Genomic DNA, 26,504 nt, shown 5'->3' with positions numbered 1-26,504 from the left:
CGCCGATTTCAAGAGTCATTATCCGTGACGTGCCGAGACTATGGTTATGTCAAAAAATCGTTCGTCCGTCTGTGCTCGCGCGTCTCTTTGCGGCTTCCGCCGCGAACACGAGACCCGACCGACCTGCTTATTAAAACCAACGAGATTTTCGGTTACGTGCCCCGCTTGGTCACGCAGAACATTGCGACACGTGTCTACTTAGATTTTTAAATGATTAAACGGTCGTATTTTCTTTCGTCCAAGAGAAAAATATGTAAAAGATTAAATATACGTCGAAATTAAATCTTAGATTTAGGTCAGAATAAGTATATTAGAAATGTATGGCCGCACGAATATATTACATGTGTGAATAAAATCGATATCGTGTCGATTAGATATCAACCACATTTCTTTAAAGTCTGGAAATTGGTTGAATAACATCGATAATATTGATAATATTGATTTTACTCGTTTCATCTGGTAGATTCGTCAAGAATAATATCTGATTTGGTGATTGTTTAGGAACATCTGCATTGACGAATTTTGGAGGTACCGCCATGACATCCAACTTGCTAGGAATGATTTGCTCTTTCGCACAGTTTTTGGCATATTTGGCCACCTCATCAGCTTCCGCTAGAAAAATCCATTTTGTTTTCTTTCGACGTTCTGTAAAGGTACTCTTCATTTGACTATTATATTGCTATCAGTTTTAGCATACCCTCAATATCTACTATCAGTTTAATACATCGATTTATCATATAATAGAAACTTTGAGAAGATTTCAAAGTATTTATATTTAGTAAGTAGTTATATTTGCATTTTCTTCAAGATAACAAAAGTGTCCATCTTGAGTGTTTTTAAAGTCACAATATCCAAAATTTGGATAAATTGAGAAAAGATAGCATATAATGACTCTTCCTTTTTTATTTTTTCAAATTATTGATATAAATGATATTATTTGGATTTATTTTGTTAGAAATTGCAAATGTTATATATCTTATGTTAAAACAATGGTATATTAATATCTCGATCAGATTTGAAAAAAAATGATATAAATGTAAGCTACGTTACTAAAGGTTATTGCGGGTATGTGAATAATGTATTAAATATCTTCTGTCAGAAAAAAAGTCATATGCCATTTTGTTTTTGAATCTTGAAAGTTAAAACGAAGATTATAAATTACTTTCTATTACTTTATAATTTTAGTAATATTTCAAAATTATTATTATTCTTTTAGCAGATGCATTTTTTATTCCAATTGAGAAATTAATTTTTAAATTTGCGCATGTGCGAATAACGTAACATTATTATTAAAAGAGAAAAGATGGCATATAATGATTTTTTATAGTTCCTCCTTTATTAAAGAAGGAACTAAAGAAATTATATTTAGCATCGTTATTTCGTGCACATAATTGGCTAAAAAAATGTCGCTCATGGAAAAAAGATTAATTGTTGTAAAATAAGAGTACAAGGTTTATTAATCTTAGCATTCTTCCTCCATGTCGTATTAATATTACGTCAGGGAAATGGCAGGATCATAATGTTTGCGGAGTGCGTTTTCACACAGTACAAGTACAAAAATTTGTTCCTTTCCACGGAACGAATTGCCGAGCGATTCGTACAATACAGCCGATAATACAAGATTATTAGCGTTGCTATTAATATTATTACTGTTATTAAGACAAGTGCCTCGTAATGTATCGTGGCATGCGAGGAGTAGTTTCAGACATTATTGTTGTTGCATCAGCGGCCTAGTGTTAGCCGCGCGCGTAATTCGCGGGTCATTTTGCGTTGCCGTGCGTCCGATAAATGCCGCAAATGTATTGCGCCCCCGTTCGACAGGGGCCCTTTAAGAATCCCGAAAGCCACCGGCTCTCGCCGGTGTTACGTTGAGGAAAGCGTGCGAGAAGATTCGTGCGAATATTCGCATCGGACTGGCGGAGATTTGGCTTAGAGCGTCGCAATTTTGCGGGACGCGTTGCCGGCCGGTGTCATTTGCAGTCGCACCTCCGGGGCTCGGGACAATTTACCGTGGGCCCGGGCTAAATGTTCCGCGCACGAAGCGCCATTACGCTTTCGAAAAAATGCACCGCGAAGGGTGGTCCTAATGACGTGGTCGCACACGTGCCCAACGTTGCACTGTCCCAGTCGCCTCGCTCGACAATCGCACGGTATAGATATAATATAGGTCGCATAATATGGTTTTTATTTCAAGCCGATCCGCTTGTCTTGGTGAGAAAGTCACGGTAGCGTGTTGACAGAATTTTTTACAAGAATAAAAGAGAGCGCTTGAGAATAAAAATAGAAAAGCCTTTGCCGATAAATTTGGTCTAATCTAATTAATCTTAAAATTTTTTAATCTAACCAGATTTTTAAATCTGAAACCAAATTTTGTTTAAAAAAAAAAGATAAATTCAGACAAGAGTACACGCTCGCTTTGTAGTCCATTACGATCGAGCTCGTGCTCGCCTGACCAAAATAACTCTATCGATTCCGATCGCGCTCGGGGGCACAGTAAAACAAATGAAAAGGTTCCGAACTCTCGCTTCGATCTTCTCACCTCGGTTCCTCTTCGCCTTTTATGCCAGCGTACCTTTCGCAATATCTCTCTTCGTTGCCTCGCGTTCGAAGCCGTTCGTATGCAATTTTGTTGCAGGAGACTCGTGTAACGCCTTGCAAATTATTCTCACGAAATTGGCACGCATGTCTTGCGAGAAGTCTAAGTAAAGATCTTTGCGTTAGGCGAGAGAAAAGTTTGCGGAAAAAGCAACGGAACGAGAAAAGACAGAGAGAAGGAAGTAAAATTCGTATAAATTTCAATCTTCTCGTGTCCTAAGACAATACGTGAAATTTCACATATTTCTCTATGACTCCTTTTTCGAATATCAAACGAGTGTAAAATAATTTCGCGCGTGAATCTCAATTTTTTTCACTCAAATTTGACGACTAGATTTATATCAATTTAACATTGACACACATTTGTCTCTCAGCTGATGAATTTACACTCGTAGAAAGTTGACGCGCGATCGCAATTCAGAGAATCCAGAGGAAGCGAGGAAAAGCGGCGAAATTGTTAAAAAACGAGATATCAATTTGACATACGTTGATTATTATTATTGCTCGTTATTATATAATACGATGGTGCGCGTGATCGCTGATGAGATGGACCACCTTCGGAGTTTACGACGAAGGATGTTTGGTCGAGTTTCAGCGCATTAAACGCGTTCGTTCGAAGATATCATAATAAGCACAGGTGAGGAAACGAGGACGATTGAAAAACCCGAAATTTACGTCCCACACACGACGAATATCTACCTACCTCTCTGCCTATATGATTCTGTGAGTCGTCCGAGTCAAGACGCAATATCTCCGATCTCGTGTTCGCGCACCCATCCGCAATAAACCGTGTATGATCGGCAAATTATAAAAATTCCCGACAATTCTTACGCAAAATACGAGTATGTTTATCGAGCTCACTTTTCGAAACACGTGTTGAAATGGTGGAAATTATACGAAATCGATTTTTACTTGATAATCTTCGAAAAAAAAATCCTATTGATTATCTTTTAAATTACACCGGTGGGAAGATTTATGATTTTAACAGATCTCTCGGGAAGCAAGAATTGATATTACAATATTAGCAACGTAGAATTATCTAAAGTAATTTTATTTAATAAGGAGACATTATACGGATACCTTCTCCATCTTTTTCGATGTTTCAAAGATTTACGACCGACCACCAAGAATCCCGAAATTGCCTTTGAGAGAGAAAACACACCAGTGCCGTATTGTGTTTACAAAATAATCGATTCGATATATGTGTACCAAGTGTAAACGCTCTAAATATGTTTTCCCGCAGATCGATCTGACACGCGCCAGGGTCACGTTCTCTTTCGCGCCACCCTTCGTAGGCACCCTTCACACGCACCCCTCGGTTAACGACGGTTTAACCTATCGATGATTTGACTCTCGAGCATTATCGCATACAAACAATCCCGCACTCGAAATTTCAAGCCGACGCTTCATTTCGATTCATATCGATTAATTGCAAGTGAAACTATGCGATTTTCAATTCTTGAAACAATTCGGATCCGATTATCACGATTAATTAATTAGCGTAATTAGATTTCGATCGTGAGGATACCGAGATACATTTCGCGTTACAATCTACTCACCCGAATCGAAATAATAAGCCGCACAGAGTACCGCGTTTCCGTGCAACTGTGTCTGGCGCTGTTAAGGGTAAGCCCCTGAGGTGTATCATATATCACGTGGCACGTGGATCCTCGTGGCTTAGCGGAGGCTTACCGAAGGATTACCAGCGCATTCTGCTACTACCAGATAACACTGTGTAAGTTGTCACGAGTGTTCACACCCATTTTCGAAACGCGACCGACCCCTCATACCGCACTCCAGTCGCGCTCGATTGAAATAATTGAACACCCCTTCCTGCCCTCCTCCCTTCCCTCTTTCTACTTCGTTTTCCTCCCTTCGGTCCCCCCTCGGTGCACGCGGCTCTTTCGCCCGAGCCATCCGAAAGATCCGAGAGATAGGCGCCGTATCTGTAATTGGATGATTTTCTTTCATGAGGAACGGTTCTGGGGCCTGAGAGAGAGGCGATAAAACCGCCGGATAAAAAGGCGCCGACTCCGTGATTTTCCCCCTCGCGTTTCATTCGATGAATGTCCCGTCGCGAACGGCGGCTTTATGTAACGAGGCGAATTAAATTATCCTTTGCTCTTAATTTTTTAATTAGGTTGCGCAACCGCAGGTATCTCGGCGGCGGGCTCTTTTTATACACTCTTATAATTTCTTACCACGGTGAAACCGCGCGAGTTACGTACGCGTAGGTAGTTAATTCGCAAAGCGCACGCAAAGCGCGAATTCTCGAAAAGGCATAATATTACGACGACTTTGCGCATTTACCTGATTTTTGCTCGAGAGATCGGGGATTGCGACAGAAGCTAAACCCGTCTTCATCCGCGGAATAAATAGAAAGTTCGAACGGGGGGAGGATCGGTCGCGAATCATGCATGCATCGGGTTGCGATTGGCAGAATCAAACACACGCCTGTCTTACAACATTTTAGGAGAGTCGTCTCTATAAAGTGGTTTGTGACTTTATGTATACAGGGTGTTTCTTAATAAATGCGAAACATTTTAGCAGATGATTCTTTGTCGAAAATTAAGGAGGCTTTTTCATATAAGCATGGCTCCCTGTGTGAGTTACACTTCTCCAAAAATGGGAATAAAAATTAGGTTTTTATCATTTTCTCAAATTTCGAACAAGTTAAAGAAATGAAATTAGGTCGATATTTTCTACTAGTAAAGAGATTATTTATTAATATTTTTTTCAGCCTCCTGTATTGTTACAAGAGGATGAAACTAGCAACCCCTATTCAATTTTTTATTAGAACTTTAATGTTTATGTGAAAAACCCTCCTTAATTTTCGACAAAGCTTCATCTCCTAAAATTTGTCGCACTTATTAAGAAACACTCTGTAGATATAGAGAGACTGTCAGGCCTATCTCCTCGATATCTGTCTATATCCTCTCCATGTTTTAATTGGCTGATTTTTGCAGCGTGATTTGCGCGATTTCCGATGCAGAGTTGTCGCGTTGAATAAAACACAACCGAGAGCAGAGAGGCATTCTCACTCGTCGTATCAAACAATTAAGCTAATTAATCCTATAACTTTTATCGATAACGATCCGAAATTAAGCGGAGATTTAAGATTACAATAAAGGAACGGTGTGAGTCCTAACGAATACGAGTATTGCTAAAGGGTCGAATTTAGGAAAGAGCAAGTTTCGAAATCGCGTTGCACGCTACATCGATAAAACGATAAACGTTGCTTCCTCCACGGTTGCGAATTAAATCGCAACATTGTATATCTAATTACGTCATTCCCGGCGCGGATTGAAAATCACTTAGGTTCCCCCTGCACCCGGTCTGCTCGCGTTAGCATGCAATTTTCTACGGTAATCGAACCGATCTCGACGATGATGTTACTCTCGCGTTTAAAACGCGACTTTAAAGTGCAACTTATTTATATAGGCACATTACGAGATATTGGAGTGCGAAAACTGCTTCTTGTATTCTCTTTCTCTCTCTTTCTCTCCCTCGTTCATCCAAAGTGAGAAATACGATCGTGATTCAACGTTTATGAGAATGACCGGTAAAATGTCTTAACTAACTGATAAAGATCCTTCTTCTGGCGCTATAATTGGACGATTTCGTTATAGAATTGCGCGGTCGGTTTCGCAGTCGCGATTAATTTAATTGATCCCGCTTGGCGGCGTCACGCGTTGCAACGAGAGATACGGAAGCTTTCTATCTGCAGAAAGATATGTACTATATTTAACTGCATATTATTTGTTTTAAGTATATACATATATATATATTTAGAAAAATTTATGTATCCGCAATTTTCTTTAATACAAACTCATCACAAGTGTCAAATGTATTGAAATATTCTCTGAATTGTAGCACTCAAACTAAGAATATTTAATTAAATATTAAATTGAAACATGAATTTTCCATTTGCTTGTTATATAAGATTGACAGATGAGATGTTCTTAAAGAAAGAGGAATTTTTTCCTTTTTAAATATCTAATAATGAGAATTTCTCTACAACTTGTGATGAATATATTTCAAAACTATCAAGAAAATATTCTTCGCGTTAGAAACTTTATAACTTATATGAAGATAAACTAAGTAATAACTTTTTTTAGCAGTAACATGATATTTTCTATAAATCTATAGCAATCAAGAAAAAAAGATTATTTTGAACGTTTGTAAAAATACTATTTGGAAAAAGACGATATTTGCAGAGGATGTTTTTGATAAACGTTTCGTGATGTTTGATTTGTTTTTTTATCCTCGAGCAAAATTGTTTTACTTTTATGATTGAGAATGCATATAAACGTGAGTAGAACATCTTAACTATCCAATCAAGCTGTAAATATTTTTCCCCGTGCAATAATTGGATGATTCTCGCAACATGATATATATGTGTATCATTTTTCGACCGTTCGACAAAACGCGCTTTGTACAATCTCCTCGAAATTGATCGTACCACGATCCGCCAATAATTTCTTTCTACACGTTTGTAAGCCGCGTGACGAGTTCGGACAATTTTAATTCCTCGATCGCGATTGCAGCAGTAGAAAGAGAACGGTGAAGAAAACGAGAAAGAAAAAGAACGAAAGATCCAATGAGCAAATAATTGAACAAACTGCTTCTTGAATCACTGAAAGAGAAATTTATTTTTCTTATTTAGAAACAAAAAGGAATATTTATAATATATTATCCGAATTGCAATAATTTTTCTTGTGTAAAATGATTTAATGAGAGAAAAAAGGAAATTTTTTTCAACAAAATAATTACACATGATGAGAGAATAATAGTAACATTTAATAGTAACATTTAATACATTTATAATAATAGTAACATTTAGATTAAGATGTAATAAATCTATAGAATAAAAAATTATATACGCAATATATCAAGCGCAAATATATTGTTACTCGTAAAATGAGATAAACGGTATTGATTCGCTTTTTATAAAGGATTGCATAATCAATCGATTCTTCAATCAGCGGCCATTGTGATATCAAGGTGATCAGGCGACTTTTAATTTGTAATAAATTCCGATCATACCTTTTAAGATTTATAAAGTTATCTTGTACTCTTGTTTGTTGATTTCTCTCTATCCAGTCTTGAAAATTTGGCGGTGAGATCTACGGTGACTTTATGGTCACTATCAGTCCACTTGAATTTACGAGATGACAGGGATACATTGCCGATCTAAATTTAAAGTTATAATCTCGATCATCTACCCTCTTACATCGAGGCTCGATACCCTAGGTCCGACGTGAAAAATGACAACGTCGTGAATTGATTGTTATCGGACGGATGTACAAAAGATACCAATCGAATCGTGCCAGCTGATCGTGTTCTGATAAGTTACACCCAGCGCATTTTGCGAATTAAGATTTTTGAAGTACAGATAATACAAAGAACAGCAGTTTAAATTTAAAAAAAAAATACCAAACATTTTCATATCCTCTTTAATCGCAAACTCGGCAGTTGTGTTTTATAGTTTCCATTAATCATTCTCTTCAGATCATGCTATGTTTGTCATTTATTTTTTTTATCGCGTATAATGTATTTAATTTAATGTGATTGCATAAATAAATTAAAATTTCTTCTCTTATTAAGTTTTATTTCTAAACAATAATTGCAAAAATTAAATTTTTACTTGTTTATAATTTAAAATTATTAGACTCATAAGACTTTTCGGATTGCGATTCAAGCCAATTCTCTCATGCACAGAATTTAATAATCAGACGAGAAAATTAAAATTCGTTTTTTTCTCCTTTGAAAAATTTGGCGAAAAATAATTATATGTTAAATAACAAAAACACTTTGCTTGTTTATTTGACATACATTCGCTAAATGTCATTCAACAAGTAATTATTATAGAATTCTCGCAACTACCCCTTTTCGATTATCACACATTGATATATATTTAATTGCAAAACCATAATAGAGTCATAAGTATAAAATCCGGTTTATATTTCAACGCTTCTCGTATAACCACTTTTTCGAGAAGATTGTCCGTCGAATTTCAAGTACGAATGCTTATATAGCGCGGCATAATTTATTTCGTGGAATCTCGCGGAATGGAAACGTTCCTTTGGTAATTAGCCTCGATATTAAATCGAGTCCTGTTACGAACAAACACGCAATGCACTTGGGTGTAAATCTGTTAACCGAGATTTTCCGGGACACGCATACACTTCGCCATCAGCGACAAGCCGTCCTTCTTAGCCGTACTTGCGCGTCCCTTACGAGAGCACCTGTACGTGGCCAATCAAACCCGAATTCACCGAGGGAGAGGTACCGCATACGTCTCCCTTAACACAAGTCGGAAAGCAAAAAGAGGGAAAAGGAGAAGACGGATGGGAGAGGAAGGAAAGAAGAAGGAGGGAAAAGTACGCGTGTGTAAGGGGCGCAGCTTGGGGCGACTAACGAGAGAGCGAGAAGGAGAGGAAACCGAGATCTCGCCGGTCGCTCAGGCAGGCCCAGAGGCAAGCAGACACCGGCAAATTGGGCCGACATATTTTAGGCCCCTATCCATTTGCAGTTTCGATGTAAAACCAGTCGTTGGAATCTGGCCGCGGACGCGAAATTCTTACGAAACGCCTAAGGAGCGATTCCCTCCCTCCTCTCCCGCCCCTCGCCCACCACCGCCCGGAAATTGTCTCTCGAGCGTGCGTGCGATTTTACCCCGCCGTGTCAATGACTCGACCCTGGATGTACCCTGGACGGAGATGCTAACAATAAAATACGAAAGAGGATACGAAAGGCAGCGCGTGTAGGCAATGCTTGTAAGAGCCACCGTGGACACGAGGGCAGAATTTCAATGCCCGTAATTTCGGGAAACGCCTTTTCGGGAGGTCTTTTATTCGTCGTTTTCATCACTTTTCAGAGATTTCATCCTTTTTCATCCTTAGTCGTTACAACAAATATATAAGTACCATTATTAGAGGAGAATAAAGCGCAACGCTTTGCAGCGTTTTACGTAATCTCGACCCTCGACGGTCGATCCGATGTACCGCCTGTATAAACAGCTTAATGGCGTAATTGGCGTAATTATTAATCGCGGGTAGTTTTGCGGTCATCGCGGGAAAGTAACGCGCGCGCGTAATGGCATCGTGCACGCACGCACGCACGCACACACGCACGCACGCACGCCCGTGTGCGAGGGATGCGCGTTTAGAGAACCGCGGGAATCGCACACGAATGGTTCTCAATAAGAACGACCTATATGGAACCCCCGCGGCGTGCGTCGCGACCCATGGACTGTGACATTGGCGCATCTGGCGTTATCGTACGAAACATTATTACTTACACGTCACCGTGATAATGTATTAACCATAAAGGTGATCTGTGTTTACGACACATCGTTCGCGCTCGATGTAACTTTTTGCAGCGGTGGAGGAGCACCCCGGATACGTAGTTTGCGTATTTTCGCGTAAACCATGGTTTTCCGACTTGAAATGTTTTTTCTCGTTTTTGTTCGATTTTATTAAACCTGTGCAAGTTTATCGTGAAAAATTATTGAATATTATAGTCTGTTTAAAGAGTGCGGACAATTGTTGCTCAAAATTTTCCCAACTGGAAATTGGATTTAATTTTTTATTGAAAATAAAGTTTATGACGTTTCAGAGAAAATGGCCGGCAAAATAAATATACATTTTCGCGTAAACCATGGTTTTCCGACTTGAAATGTTTTTTCTCTTTTGTCCGATTTTATTAAACCTGTGCAAGTTTATCGTGAAAAATTATTGAATATTATAATCTGTTTAAAGAGTGCGGACAATTGTTGTTCAAAATTTTCCCAACTGGACATTGGATTTAATTTTTTATTTAAAATAAAGTTTATGAAATTTCAGAGAAAATGGCTGCAAAATAAATATTTTTTATAGGGATAAAAATAATCAGTAACTCGATTCTTGTAATTTAAATTTTATAATAAGCCAAAAGTAAAATCCAATCTTGAAAAAATTGGGAAAATTTTAGGCAACAATCGGATGTGATGAAATTCCTAGGAGTTGAAGCGATCGTGTTAGAAAATCTTGCTCAAAATGTCGATGTACCTAAAGTCGATGCTGCTCGTTGTAAACCGTGTGTCACACGTAAATTGCATTTTATTGGCTAGTAAATTAATTCGCGCAACTCTGTTGGCGGTGGTATTACTCTGTGCGGGACATTCGCCTTCGATTTGCGATTCGAGCATTAAACCGAAGCGAACGTTGTTGGACTCGCATAAACAAGCGATCGTTTAATTACGGTGATTGCTTACATTTGTTAATGCCGCCTGCGGAATTTAGCGCTTTCGACGTGGAAAAAATATCTCTAATTAGCTTCTCGTCGTTGCTCTCGCGATGATGCGATGATGCGCGATCGATAGATTACACGTCGCGAAGAATCGACCGTGCTCCATTAAATGATTACGCCGGTTGCGTTACGTTGCCACGTATAATCGCCATCGTTGATCTAAATAATGGCGTGACGCCTCAATAAAATATCGATTACAATTAATTATCGTTATCAGTGCGTCTATTGACCGTACGTGTTCCTTAATAAGTCATCATCGACGAACGAATTGCCGAGCGAAGCGCCGATTACCTTGCACGATCTTCGATGCATCACGACTCGTTCGAGGCTCGCGCTCGATCTTTGTCGATCCGCAATCGCAATCGTAGGATTTATGCCCGCCACGTGTGCGCATCGCAACACGAGTTTTACACTCCACCTGCTTCGCATCCGGGCGTTTATTATTCGGCATCTACGAGGATGGGACTCTTGCTGTTGGGCGACGCGATACGCGAGATCCGACTCGAGACAAAGAGACGCCGCGTCGGTCGACAACCGACACTGAAATCGGAATCTGGACCGCGTCCCTTAAACGGGCGCCGGAAAAAGACAGGTAGAAATCGATGTTATCCGACGACGAGCACGAGTCCCGATCCGCTCCGATGAGACGACAAAAAGCGAGAATCTCTCTGACTTCGCGGCATACCTACCGAGACGCGTACTTAAACCGGGGGGGTAGCTATACGGATAATTTAAAGCCAATCGTGATGAGAAGGCACGAGGAGCGATACTCGGAAAAATTACTTGCGCCCTTTATTACGCATTTCCGTGTAATGACTCAATTACCCGCTTTTTTGTCACCGATGATCGCGCAGCAATTATTCGCTGTCCCTTTCTCCCTCTTTCTAGGTTTGTTTTAAAAGAATTAATCGACGATCAAGAGAATCAAGCATATTTGAATACATTTTACAAACGTTTGTAAAGACTTTGCCGCTCCAAAGTATATAAAAATTCGTTTCGCGATCTTATAGACTCACCTGTTGGTTCAGCTAAATAAGTCACCCTGGAAATCTCTCTTCGAAATCGTCGAAATTCAGCGAATTATTCTCCACGTTGGGTGGGCAACGGCTGTGTTCGACATCTTACACTTTTAGATAAGAAAAGCATATTTAGGATTTTTTTTTAATTCTTGTTGAAATTCATTATCATTAGCACCCGGTTCGATCGTTTATCAGTTAAAGATGTCGGTCTTCAAATATTCGCTCGCCGACGTGACAAGAAAGCAGCACCAGGTGCAAACGGCTCAACGATATTAAAGAGATGCAGCGGCGCAGTCCTTTTGAGACTTGATTTTTTTTTTATTTTTACATAGTGAGAACATGCGCACCCTTAAACGGGTTCACCTTCCTCAAGAGTGCACACGCGTCGCACGCAAGGCCGCGCGCGATTTTACGACAGATTGTGATCGATAGATTCGATATCGCCAGCCACATCTGTGCGCATAATTTAAGGCGGTGATCACGAATAGCGATATACTTTCTCTCTTCCTCTTTCTTAAGCCATTAAATTAATCGATCTCTCGGGGAGAATATTTGTAAATTTGCTCCAAAATATTTGTAACACATATTTCTCTCGTCTGTTTACCATATTACGGGGCTTACTTTAAATTGAAAGAAACACGCAGATTCACCTAAAAGGTGCAAATTTCTTTTACATTCTCATGTTATTTTACATTTAAAATTCATGATGTTGTCATCTAAAGATTTAATCGGTGTCTTGCATCGAGCTGAAGACTCGTTCAAATTTACGTACATGCTATGAAAACTCTTGGACAGTTTCGTGTGACTTTGATTCGATTAATCACAAGTTGGTGTCGTTTTTACCGTCATAGTTTGCGCGATAAGCTTTCCTGAAAATGGACGCTCACGGGGGCCGTGCATGATAGCTCGGTTACATTCCAATTAAAGTCGCTGGTTATCACGCATTCAATTAGCATAACTCATATGAAGGCCATAACGAAGCCGGATCAGCGCAAAAACCTTCTTAGTCAAAGAGACGAGGCATAAAACCCGACAGAGAGAGGGACAAAGCGATCAGCGCATGACGCGAGGCGAACGTAGAGGCGTTAAAGCGCGAATAAGAAGAGAGGACGTGAAGAAATAAATGAGAAGGGGAGAAAGAAAGAGAGAGAGAAAGGGAGGGAAAGAGACAGCGACACCGTTTGCCGCTTTGCGGCGCAGCTCGCGGGTCTTTATGAATACTCAACGACGACTAGGACGAAAACGAGCGACCCTCCGATCGTCGCGCGTTCATTCGAGGCGAGCGAATTGACGTCTTCTTTCGAGTCGCGCGTTCTATCGAAGGTAGGATACCTTCTCTCGGCGTTGCCGAGCCTTGGGGCGAAATAGCGGTATAAGACAGCGGTGAAAAAAAATTTAATCTGTATCTCTCGCGTGCACGTAAGGATCTCTCCAACTCGATGGTCCGAGGAAGAGATCGGATTAATCGAGATCAAGAGTACCGACGACGATCGCGCGTAATCGCCCCCCTCTGCCTTTCTCGCACGCGCCTCCTCGGACGGGTTCGATTTCTTAATTAGCTTCGAACAATTCGTCTGACAGATCGAGCACGTCTTCGTTCTTTCTTTTCCCTTCGCGCCAGCTGCGTGCTTACGCTCGATATACCTTTGTCGATTAGCTTTTTTTTTCTCTTCTCGCCCGAATGTGCCAATTGCTTCTTTAAATTGACGGTGTTTACGCTGACGAAGAGTAAACTCTTTATTCCCGATGATTGATTGGAAACTCTTGAACATCCGAGAGTTTTCCCAAACGTCTTAATGTCTACGAGTGACCGGGGAAGGGAGGGAATCGACGAGAATAGACGTCGGGAAGGACGGAGGAATTTGCGGACACTTACGACTCGGACGAGTGGTATTGCTCGCGCCAAGCCCTATGCATGAGTAATGCAATAATCGAGTGAGTCGTCTCGTCCCGTCCCATCTCGTCTCGCCTCGTCTCGGTCGCAGGGTTCGCCTATAAAACGCGAACGCGAACCCAGCCCCGTAATTACTGTGGAAGCGACTGGTTACTGGTTAACGCTCCGGAGGTTTACCACGACGGCCCTGTGGTTCATCGGCTCGATTGGCTGCCACCTAACGGAGCGACGAACGTGAGCACGAGCGGATGAACGTGCGGTGTAAATCGAGAGGCCATTACGCGCCGTGGCAAAAATGTAATGAGGTATTACACCGCCACGGCGGTCCCTTTTAACGAGGTGAGACGGAGGAGCCGAGCGAGAGGGAGTCGTCGCTTTAGCTCCTCTGTCGCCAAAGACCAAGCTCGATGGATTCTGCACGCTTGTGCGTAAGATTGAACGTTTAGTCCTCTCTCATTTGAAAATTGATGATTGCTGCAAGGGACGACGAGTTTGATCATTTACCTGTTTATATGGAGCATTATCGAGCTTGCTTGAGATTGCGCGTATATTCGAAGGAAGACAGTTTTTGTTTAAAACTCTCTCAAAAAATGCAGAGCATTGGATATTACCTTGCATTAGATAATCGGAATATTTCCTTTTTGTTTTGTCCGAAATATTCTATTCTCGAAATAAAAGAAGATTAGATAATTTAAATATTTCTCTCTAATATATATTTGTATCCATACATTTTATTGACAAAAAGCAAAACATATAAACACAAAAAAAGAGAAATTATTCTAAAGCAAAAGAGAAGTATAATTGTAATGTTTTAATGTCTTACTAGCTGATACGATATTGTACAATATATCTTTCTCCAATATTCAATTTCCCAGATTGTATTTTATTCGAAAGCGAAATGGAATAATGCCATATTAGATTGCGATTTCGTCGATTATCGTTACTCTGTTTTCGCGTTGAAGTGTGCCATTATAGTGATTTAGAACGAGCTTTCGTGTAGATGTCTGCGCCGATTCACGTACACGTAATGTAGCCGCGACATGCGAGAAAGTAAAAAAAAAATTGGAGCAAATCGCGCGTCGCGGATACAGATAAGTGATTTCAGCAATTTAAAAATTATATGATATCGAGTGCCAATATCTGCGCTACAGCATGTAACACGATGTGTACACATACATCATAATTGAGCGAGCGCTCGCGTCCAGCTCTGAACTTTCGCTTAATTGATTGCTTCGTAATTACCGAGCTTCTTTCGACCTTCGGGAGCAACAGGTGCAATAGCGAGAGGCCCAAAAATGTATCAAGAATAAATTGCAATTTTTTAATTCGAGAATTCAGAGATTGCAGAGTAGGAAATACACGCGAGTCGTCTGAAACATACAGCTCTCTTTAAACTCAAAATCTCTTAAATGTCTTTTTTTTTACAAATAAACGTCATATTGCGAGTGTCTGGAAATTAATACAAATTTTTTACTTCTTAATAAATCTAATGAAATTGTATTTTACACACTCTGTTTATCTAATTTGCAAAATGATGTATGCGTGACTTGTGTAACGGTGTTGATTTGTTGGGGTCGTTGCAATCGTGATTAAAAAACGCGAGCGGCGATCTTTTAATTGGTTACGATTTAATCGTGGCGTACTTTACACGCATCCCGACGACGAGTTTTGTTGTACCTTTTTAATTCTCGAATCGATTTACGATTATTTATTAAGACGCTCACAGGTGCTTCCACGTTTCGCAACGCGAGCCCACCTTGCGGGCTCGCCAAGTGAAATTCCGTGAATGCAATCTGGCGCAAAAGTAATGAAATTATGATATCAGGAGCGTCACGAGATCCAATTAAGTATCGGTAATGATAGGACTCGATATGTCCACGATATTACGCGAAATTACACTCTGTGTAATCTCGGCGAGCAAACCAGATGACGTATTAAAGACACGCTAAAAGTGCATGTCGTTTTCGCGAGATTTGTATGTTGTCGCTATGATTTACATGTGAATTTTTGAATTTTTTTTCTCCTGGATAGTTTTCGTATGCTTTTTCGATGATGCATCTCAGGTCACGCGATGAATTAAACGTCTTTCCCGAGAACATGCGCGCCAGATCTCTCGACACCTTTAATGGTCTCGAGAAGTCTATCTGGTAAAGTCTGTTTATAAAAAGGGAATCGGTTCGTTTCTGCGGATGCTATAGCACGGAAGAAACATCTCGAGAAAAAGAGGGAGGAAGTACCAGGGTGAATAATTGAAATGATTACAACTGATCCCAATTCTAAATAAAAAACACAATTTATTTAATAGATTGAATAAATTTATTTTTAAAATTAAATTTGTAATCGGATGATTATAAATAAGACAAATTGACAAAATTGTATGTTTAAGTAAAAATATATTGAAAATATTTTTAATGTATGTCTCTACATTTACATATATTTATAATTAAACGTGAAATTATTTCGAGTAGATTGAAACAGCAGATAAAGAGACTGTCGCCTAGTAATTAAGACCGAGTAGTCACGTGTAATTAACAGGCGGACAGGTCGAAAGAGAATGAATCGTAAATATAATCTGTTTAAAATTATATTGTAATATATATATATATATATATATATTTTTTTTTTTTTCTCAGGATTGATTGTGAGATCTGATAGCATACGGAAATTAAAATGCTATGGATGAGATTTTTTACGTAACGATGGGCGTGCCGCCGCAAATCGAGCTTTTCCTTCCCGATCATCCTTCGGCAAAGTTCAGAAAGAATGAAATCAATCTATCGCGCTTGTTTTTACGAGCTAAAATAAAAATTTCCCCCGCGACAACAAATTCTCTTTCTCTCTTTCATTAATATTTTTATTTCTTCCTCCGTCCTTTAAATACGCGTTTTCATTTCTCGAGACAAGGTAATTTTTTTTTAAGCGTGATGTGTAAAAATTGCAGAATTATTTTCGAGATCAGGGAAAAGAAATGGTAATTTATGAACAGTTGACACCCGATTAAGTTGACGCGCATGTACTTAGTCGTTACTTAGTCGTTGATCGCGATCTTTGGCAGCGATCGCGCAAACGGAGAGAGCGTCGTGACACCATATGTCCGCATACGTATGCGATAAATTGGAAGGTCGTTATTAAAATCATAAAGATGTTGCGATGTCGACGATAATGTAGATACGAATTCGGCACGCACCGCGCCGCACACATCCTTCTGCTTGCCCAAATTGGAGGACATACGGATGAAGTTTTGGGGCAAGGTTTTGGGCGTGTCGCGTCGTCGCAAATCAGACGATCGGCAAACGCAAGCGCCGTCTTACTTCCCTTACTTGTTTCTATCCGCGGCCGATATCTCCGTCTGGATCTACCAGACAGAAATCGAGCAAAAATCGCGCGAAAAACAAGTCCCGACTTGACTTTTTAGCGTTTAATAGCAGTATCGCGGCAATGAGAGGAATGGCGAGTTTTTGTTTTACGAGTGAAGAAGAGCTCGCCGCGCGCGTAAACAAAGTTAATGCAAATTTCACAGTCCATTGAAGCCCGGCGATACCTCTTTTTACCTGGATTTACCTTGAATCGCCTCCGACGGTGTCGAAATTTAGCGGCTCGCATTTTTCTCCTTCTTTTTCACGCGCGACGAATAATACCCGGATGAAGTTTCAAATAACGAACGGGGCGTGCGCGAACGTATCAAATCGTATCAAAGGAGGCGAGCTCTCTACTCTACCTTTATCCATCCTCGATTAATATCTCGGTGGCGGTTGTACGCGTCCGCCGCGTAGAAATTCATTAAGAACCTCGGCGAGCACGCGCGCGACCGGTGTTTTAAAAATGTGGCAGGCGCGAGAGCTAGGATGAGAGACGACGTGAAAAAATAAAGAGCGCCGCTTTAAAAGGAAGGCGGCGAAGATAAGGAACACGGGCCCACGGAGAAACGTTTAGCATCTGCCTATATAATAATGAGGCGCGAGAATACGAGACGAAACGCGTCGCGCGATGTTTTGCTTCGAGAGACCAAGGGGTCTGATTTTGTAATTTATCGCTCTAGGGCGATGAGGGATGGAGACGAGATAGAGGCAGGAAGGATGATGTAAGATCGGCGTAATTAACACGTAAATGCAATCGCGTCCTGCAATTCCCAGTCAGGTGTGCCTCGGGAGACTTCTCTTTTTTTCCCTCCTAAATATCATTAATATGCACGGCCCGTCCGTGTGTGAATCATCGATACGTATCGCAATCGCGTGTCACACTTAACCTGGTAATTTAAACCCTCCAGTGGTCACTTTTTGGTGCGCTTTAAAGATAAAAATTTATTAGATGTATGGAGTACGAGATAGATATGTTAGATATATTCCGAGAGCAGATTCCTTTTTTGTATTTTATTATAATATTCTCTCTTCTGTTTCTCGCTCTCTGTGTTTCCCAACTTTTCATTATTTATTTTAATTCGCTCGCACACATTTAAGCAAGTGTGAGCGGACGTGGTTTTATGCATTCTATCTACTTTTTGAAAAATAACTGCTATCCCTCCGAAGCTATTAAGGCCTTTCTAAAATCGCCAAAAACGCGCTAGATTACTTACGATTAGACACGGTCGAGAAAGATCGATGGCTGCTCGTCCCTCTTGGCCTTGTTTGCTACTGAACGAATTCAGTAGTGATTAATATTAAATAAAATTTCTTTAGCTCGCGTCGCGTCATTTCTCTCGACATTAGCGTTATAAGAGTCAAAAAGATAATAAATCTTTCAAATCTAAAAATTCTCTGTGCAATCGATCATTCTCAGGATTAGTGGTAGAAAAACAAATCTCGAGCAACAATTTGCTTATTTCAGAAACATCCGTAACCCGCGGCAGCGAGATAATTCTAATACTCCGAACGATCGGCGGCAAGGTATTGCAGGTAAACACGGCAATGTAATTTCTCACGATAAATGCGCGCGTTTCATTATCTCGCTCGACAATTTCGGGGTAGCGTAATATATAACGACGCAGCTGATTCCCTTTAGCTGCGAGGTGTTGCGCTAAGCACCGTCCGCGTTTGTTTTTGCACCCGTTTTCTGGCACACGGTTACCGGTAATCGGCGAGAAGGGCCTGCCCTCATCCTTTTTATCATTCCGCTCTCTTGCCTCTGGATACCTGCCTCTTGTCCCGCTCGTTCCTGAAGGAAGGATACGCTTCGCGTTTTTATCGCGAATTTATAAAAAATTTATTTAAAAAAGCTACAAGATCAATTACAAAATGGTCAGTGATCCAATTCGAGACGAACAAAATTGTGTAGACTTTGTTTTAAATTATGTAGATTTGCGTGTTGCCCCGATAGGTTGATTCAAACTACTACTCGACTATAAATTTGTCGCAGTTTATTTCAAGCGTCCTTTGATTAAAATTGCTTATTATGTCACCTTCTTATCGTAGAAAAATGTATTCTTTATCGAGTAATATATAATGTTATTTTTTCAAGTGTATTTTAAAAAAAAATGTAGCAGAACGTTCAATCATACAAATAGTTTTTGTTAGCTATTGCGTTTTGCCCTAGAGCTCTTTGGAGTAATACTTCGAAAGACGGCGAGATAAATAGGACGAATTCTTTGTACAATTACGCTACAAAGATCAAAGCGTCGCTCATTACATTGGCACCTGCTACGATTTCAAGCAATTGCTTGCAATTATCGAAATTCACTGCTCACAGCTCCGAGCATCAGAGTTTCTCCGAATCTGCGCGTCTAAATAACAAAGATTTCTTCCACGCATTCGTGACATTTGAACAGCACCTGCAGCGCATCTATAACACCTATTGATCCGACGATTTTTTTCTAAAGAGATTCGCGACTCGATCCAATACTCGTATGTCGGGAGATAAATATTTTATCCTTGTCTATAAACCAATCATAAATTGTCTGACGTGAAGGACGTTCCGTCACATTTCTAGGTGCGACGGTATCTCAATTAATTTTTGAGCGGCGTAGATTTAATTCAAATCGATTCGCTGGAATTCAACGTTAGTTGCGTTACGTTGAAGGGCGAGAAAGGCGGTGACAATCGCAGAATGTCAAGTGTCGTCTATAGGGAAGGCACGGTGGTGGTAAAATGTGGTGGTGCGCACTATGGGAATAATCGTTACGTCGCACGTTATACTCCCTCGACGTCGATCAAGCCGACGGATTACGCATGTCCTGGCAGCTGCGCATCCTTCCTGGGCGTTCCAAAGAGGCCGCCAATCGGTGAAACCCTCTAATACCATCCATCCGGCGGGGCTGACCAATGACAGGGCCAGGGTGTATCAGCGCGGGTGTCATCGGGCCACTCAGACCGCGCGATACTATCATCCCTTGTTAAGAGAGCTACGGAGCGCGCGAGCAGGGGTCGATTAGGGGGCGAAGGACGGAGGGTGCACGTTGGTCATCGATCCTACGACTCTGGGAATCGACGTTGCTTCAGGCGGCTTCGACCGGAATTCGATATCTGACGGACGGGGTAAGTAAGTGGAAGAGGGCGGACGTAACAATTTAATCCAGCCGCCAGCCATATCCGTTGATACGACGAATATAATGCGCGATATCGACGAAAAAATGGCAAAAATTAAAGGCCGCATTCGCGAATGATAATTTATTCGACGTGACGTCTTTTATGCGAACCGGTACCAATAAAAAACGCGCGACGTCTCGACTTTGCGAAAACATTATTAGCATCCGGAAAGAGGAAGACGGAGGGAGAATCGATGCTCGACATTTCGCCGCATTTTCGAGAAGCGCGGAAATATCGTCGGGCTACCTGCTCGTCCTAATATCCTCTTAGAAAAATGATAGGTGCGCCTTGTGTACAATTTTTTTTAGATTCCTTATATTCTCTTGGTCGCCTCTTCATAAATTACAATTTCATCCATGAGATTAATATTTGATCGAGGTGCCGCAGCCGTGAAATCTGCGGTGTGTTGTAGCTGTAAGAAAAAGAGACGATTTTTCTCTAGATCAACGAAAGAGAAGGGACGCGTTCCTAATATCTTTGGAATCTTTGGATCTTTGATGGATCGATAGTAGCGGCAGCTGCATATTTTAGACGAGATCATCAACGAGAGGAGCAAAAGAACCGAAAGTCTCGTCCATTCGCAGACATCTCCACGTGATTTTTTTATCTTGGATAAAATATATCATTGAAACGAAACAAATTAATCAAGATTGCGTGTCGCAAAGATCTCATACGATTATGTTAATGAAAAGAAACGCCGAGTAAGAGAACCGGATTATAGATTTATAATATAAAATAGCTAAGAATACCGACCAAAATACGCCGAAAACCGAAATTCGTCAGATAAGCTTGGGCAGACGCGAAGGGGATGTATCGAGGGTTGGAAACTGCTCACCTGTCCTGGACGTCGCAGGACATATTCAAGGCCAGGAGCCAAATACGCCTTCCTCCTTGAAGTATTCCGCGCGATGGCCATAAATTAATTTGTCGCAATGATCTGATCTTTTCCTCGTTAAGGGGGTTGTCCCTCGTCGTTATTACGTCGAATCTGATAAGCTAAGTGTGGTAACGTAATTTCGTATCCTAGTTTCCGTTCGGTGGTGTACCTGCGGCTAAGTAATAATCGCCCAAATTTTGTCGTTCTCCTTCCGTTTTATAACGGTTTCCGCGCAGACAGCAAAGGGCGTTGACGATATTTCGACGTAGATAGTGAATCTGTCGTTGATGTTCTCTTTGAAATAAAAATGCCAGAATTTTTAGATATTAACTTTAGATCGATTCCTCAGCGACACGTTTGCTTGGAGAATTGGTGCTAAAAATAAATAAAAGAAGTATTCGAGAATTCTGCGACGTAACATTTGAATCAACGGGTCGGAAACTGATGGTTAATGGGCGATGATCCGTGAAGAAGCGCAACCTGCGCCGACGTCAAGCGAGAGAAGAGGACATCCCGATGCACAAGAGCACATTGGGAGTCAGGGGGGTCGTACAATCACACCATGGGGAGTCGTTACAGGAACCGAGCACGGTGGTTACCCTCGTGTTTATTTGTCATTCGACGCTCTATATATTAGACAAAGCTCGCGACGTGCTACATCATCCTGAGGAATTAATTCTTTCCCGACGCGATGCATGCTTTGTTCATCTCTGCGCAAGGAGATACTTCTTAAACCTGAATGCGGTACGTTTGTTACGTAAACGCGATCTACATGGAAGCGAAACGAGAGCAGGAGAACGAGGACGAGGAGCAGCACGCGAATGTCGGCTCCAAACTAATGTTCGCGCGATGTATACCTGCAAATTACCATTTTTCTCGTCCTGGAACCTTTTCGAATCGTGCGGATGCGTACCCCGGTCATCGCCGACCTCCGCGTCCTTCGTGATCGATGTAGATTCCGAGAGGATCGAACCCGGCATTTCGCGGATTGCCCGGTATTTGGAGGCAAATCGTTTGAAAACGGCAGTGCTGGCTCGCACGAGACAAGGGTTTTCAAGCGTATAATTGTCGAGGAAGAAATAGAGAAAGAGAGAGAAAGAGCGGAATGGATAGACGTGCCTCTTGCGTAAGAATACAGCCAAGGACCGACGCAGATTGCGACCGCGCGAACCGATCACGTACTTTGATCTTCGTGGAACTCATCGGGACTACCGATTGTACAGATTCTCGCGTGTCCGAACGATTATGTCTTCCTCAAAAGGATTGTGAGTATTACACAACCTCTCGCCTTACAAACGTCTTTTGCGTGTTTTGTCGAACGAGAGACAAAGGACCGCTAAACGCTTCGCCGTCCGCCCCCTGTCCTATTGACATTGAACGTCACCCTTACACTCGGAGGAGTAAAATTTAGGACCGGACGCGGAGATTCGAGTGCGCGTGATTGAAAATATCTCGAAAAAATATCAAATTCGTGAGAGCATTGTACTCGTTTTAACAAAACGCGCATATAAATTGGCTCATTATATTCGGTTAAAAGTACCGCGCGTTCAATTGGATTAAAAATTCTGCGCATTCAATCCAAGAATAGCTCGTGCGAGCCGTGCATTCGCGTGCGCGTCACAGTGGAAAAGTTTCAAAGCGTTGAAAAAAACTTTTGACGCAACACGCAGCGCATTGAAGATGTAATTGTCACGCATAACAGCTCTTGCGAGGAGTAGCGTTGCAAAAAAATACGACTAATTTACATGAGCGATGACGAGAATGATCGCAAAAAAGGACACGTTGCGAAACAATCTTCCGGAAAGGCATTTTTTTTTTTTTATACTCTATAATTACACATTACTTATGATACACGATGCAGGGAACATCGCGAAGTCAATCTGCGAAAAAGAGAACAAACTACCCTCGCGCGAGGATGCATGCGTACGAGAGAGCGAGAAGAAAAGCCGTGTGAAAATAGAGAGTGGGAAAACGTGGCACGAGAAGGTAAAGGAGCAGAGCTCCTCTTCGGGGAAGCTTCGAATAGGAGAAGACGAGAAGTAGCGAGAGAGAGAGAACGCGTTTTGTCGGCCCACCCCCGGGCTCTTTCTCTCTCCTCGGGCGAGTCAACCCCTCCAATCTCTCGCCGTTTCTCTCTCTCTCTCTCTTTATTTATCTTTTGGCGGGGGCTACGGGGGACCGCGCTTGATCACGGGCGCAACCCGGGCCACGGGCCACGAGTCACAGGCCACGCGGACCTGCCCGATACAACATCCAGCACGCGACGACACGCTACCGTCACCTTCTGTCTCCCTCCCTTCTGATTCTCGTTCTCTCCCTCTCGGTTCGCTTCTCGTTCTTTCTCTCTCCTTCTCTCTCTCTCTCTCTCTCTCTCTTTCTTGCCGCGGCGTACACACACGACGCGTACGACCGAGCCAGGAGTAGACACGAGGTACAGGCGGTAGCAGAGGGTACGGGGGACCTGACCGAAAGCAAAGCCCGTAACCCCCGTTTGCGGGCCGAGCCCACTTCAGACACGCCGTGTCCTCCGCGTGGTCCACATCATCCTGTCCTGACCGCCTCTCTTTCTCTCTCTCTCTCTCTTTCCCTCCCGCGCGCGCGCGCGCGCACGCACGCCCGCGTATATCTCTCGCTGCGCTCTCGCGCCCTTGCCGTATTCCGCTCGTCGGTACCTGTGCCCGTCCAGGCACAGTTCTCCCTCTTACCTCTGCCTCATCGACTGCCTCGCTGACGTACGTCCTTCTCCTCGCGAGCGCGTTCGCCGAGCCGGCCGACCGACCGCAGTTTGCGGTCTCCACCGCGAGTTTGCCCTCGCGTCGCGCGGACCTTGCTACTCCGCCGACTACCAGAAGTAGCCGCACGTGCTCTGCCAACGAGCCTGCGAGTACCGGCTTGTCGAGAAGAGGAGAAGGAAGTCTCGTGGAATCACGGAACTACAATCTTGAGCGGTCGGAAGTTGAACGCGTGGTTACCAGTGAGTCTCCAATCGAGTGGATGTGGAAGAATATTGTTGAGGCAGAGAGCTTCTCGAGTGGAAATTCCAACATTCTGTCAGCGATCAGGACGACGTTGATCGACGAAATTCTACCTATCAAAATTATTGTATTTACATCTGTGCGATTAAATACGAACACGATTCCATCGAAACGAGCAGGATTTTCACGATTGCTCGCGTCATTAAAGGACTCGAGCGTACATGTGCGTCCGATGAGATCGTTATGACTCTGAATGAAAGAGCAACGTCCACCTCGCGACTTCATCAAGGACACTCGACCGCACGTTTCCGCGCGGGTATCGGAGCGGAATAAGAACAGGGAACGAATGACGGAAGGAAGCGCACGGAGATAAAGAGCAGATCATCGGTTCGCACAGCGGAAGGTGGTCGTCGAGAGAAACCTTCATGTTGTCATCTGACGTGTGCTCGTGGGTGTATCATTATATATAGTCAGCCAACCTCTTTCTCTCGCTCTTTTTCATCTATCTCTTTCCGTCTTTCCGGCTTTCGTGTCACATCCACGTCTCATTGCCGTGAAAGCGAAGTCATTTCCTGCGTGAGTCGAGCACGCGACGCACGCCAGGACGAAACGTCTCGCCAGGACTCTGACTTACGGCAACATGACGTTGTACCATCAGTATCCATTTCGACGCGAATTAAATTGAAGCGGAAAACCCGAAGGAGGAGGAAGAACGGAGCGAGACGAAACCTTCTCGAGGGTCCTCGAGGAGAGCGAATGCCACTCGGAAGCTGAGGAGAGCTACGGGCCGATATCGTAAATAAAGTCAACAGGTACGTACGAAGGGGAAGCGCCGTTCCCTCTTTCTTTTTCTTCGCAAAAACGCACCGTGACGGATGTTTTCCGCGTACGATTGGGGCCATCCGGTTAGATAAATAAATTATCCGTCAAGTTTCTTGCCAATTAGACAGACCGATCCGCCTCGAACTTGTTATACGCTCGGTGCCTACCGCGTTACACCGGGCATATCTCAACGTTGACTTTCATAAACGTCGATAAGTGTCGCTTGCGAATCGAGAAAAACTCACCCCTACAGCTATAACAGCGTCCGCAAGTCGCAATTAATTCTGCTTCCTCAACTGTTTGCTATAATCAATGATACTTGCAGCTCTTTTATTCTCCTTTTCAAGTGACTGAAATCTTTTAAGCTTCCTTATTCAAGTATATATTTTCCGAGTCGGGAATTAGCGCTTTACGATTATTTTACGATTATTTTACTTAACGATTATGTTATTTAACGATCAGAAAAAATATATATATTTTCTTTATCATTTACGGCGCTTGTTGACGATAATCATCTGACCTAAATAAATGACATTCTCGAACGCAGTTTTGCGCTCGCGGCGCACGTGCACGACGTAGACTCCCCTCACGGTATCTCGCATCAAAAGTTTCGATATTCGATACTTATCGATACCTGATTATCCGCATCGGAATCTAAGATAAAAAAAACCCACAGGACGGAGATCGATAACGAGGAATCGTCTCCGCGGAACATTGTCGCGTTTCAAGCAAATGAAAATTATAAAATTATCCTAGAGCATGTGCGTGTCGATGACGCAACGTGAAAATCAGCGGCGCTAATTACGCGATAATGATCCAACGAGCACGAGGGGGGCGAAGGGGCGACGCGAGAGAGAATCGAGAAGGAAATCAGGGGCTATGCTTCGACATGAACACGAGCGAGCCCCCCCGTGACTGCGGCGGTGGTGGCCGAGGAAGGAAAAGGCGGATATATACATATACTTATATTCGCGGTCGGAGGATATAAGCGATAAATATTAAAGTTCCCTATAAAGTACAGAGCTCTACCGCGTTCGTTCTCTCTCTCCTTTTCTTCTCTCAGCGGCCGTGGGGCCCCTGGCACGCCATCGCTTCATTTAAAATGCAAATTCGTCCGGGTGGCGTGAACCACGGCGGCCCGAATTATTCTAATTACCCGCCCCTCCCTCCCCTCGGACCCCTTCCTTCTCGCCGATCTTTCTTATCGTGCTCTCGAAAGCTTATCCGCTCGGCCATTTGAACGCACAACTGGAAAAATCCTAAATTCGAGGATCAGTATGCGCTCCCGAGTCTGCGCATCGGGATAATTTAGCGCTGCGTGATTCGCGAAAGATCAAATGCATTTATACAACGGTAATGTTAACCTTGAACATTGCTGTGGATAAAGCGCACGTAAAGTTCTCCCTCGGAAATTGATTTCACTCGCGAGATTACGTATGTAAAATTTATTAAATAAACATCGAAACACGTAGGGTAAAATTTGTCGAACCAGGGCGAGCGAGCAATTGGCAG

General features: G+C 42.4%; 1 protein-coding gene and 1 pseudogene across 4 annotated transcripts in view; one reads left to right on the top strand and one right to left on the bottom strand.

Annotated features, from left to right (window-relative positions):
• LOC105259318 (paired box pox-neuro protein) overlaps positions 1-26,504 on the top strand; it is a 67,277-nt gene that overhangs the window by 21,911 nt on the left and 18,862 nt on the right. Inside the window, exon 1 of one of the 4 annotated variants that reach the window (XM_025414858.1) lies at positions 502-653. The exons of 1 other annotated variant lie outside the window; for it this stretch is intronic. The gene's annotated coding sequence lies outside the window, so the exon portion shown is untranslated. Of the gene's footprint in view, positions 1-501; positions 654-19,774; positions 20,268-22,825; positions 24,983-26,504 lie in introns of those variants that run through there. 2 more of the 4 variants (XM_025414859.1, XM_011271193.3) reach the window with 2 other exon arrangements.
• On the bottom strand, positions 292-21,176 carry LOC105259354 (annotated as a pseudogene).

The sequence above is a fragment of the Camponotus floridanus genome, unplaced genomic scaffold (genome assembly GCF_003227725.1).
Source record: "Camponotus floridanus strain SB8 unplaced genomic scaffold, Cflo_v7.5 scaffold9, whole genome shotgun sequence".
In the NCBI taxonomy this organism is placed as follows: Eukaryota; Metazoa; Arthropoda; class Insecta; order Hymenoptera; family Formicidae; genus Camponotus; species Camponotus floridanus.
The sequence above is the reverse complement of the archived record's forward strand: the minus strand, read 5'-3'. Positions and strand labels throughout refer to the sequence as shown.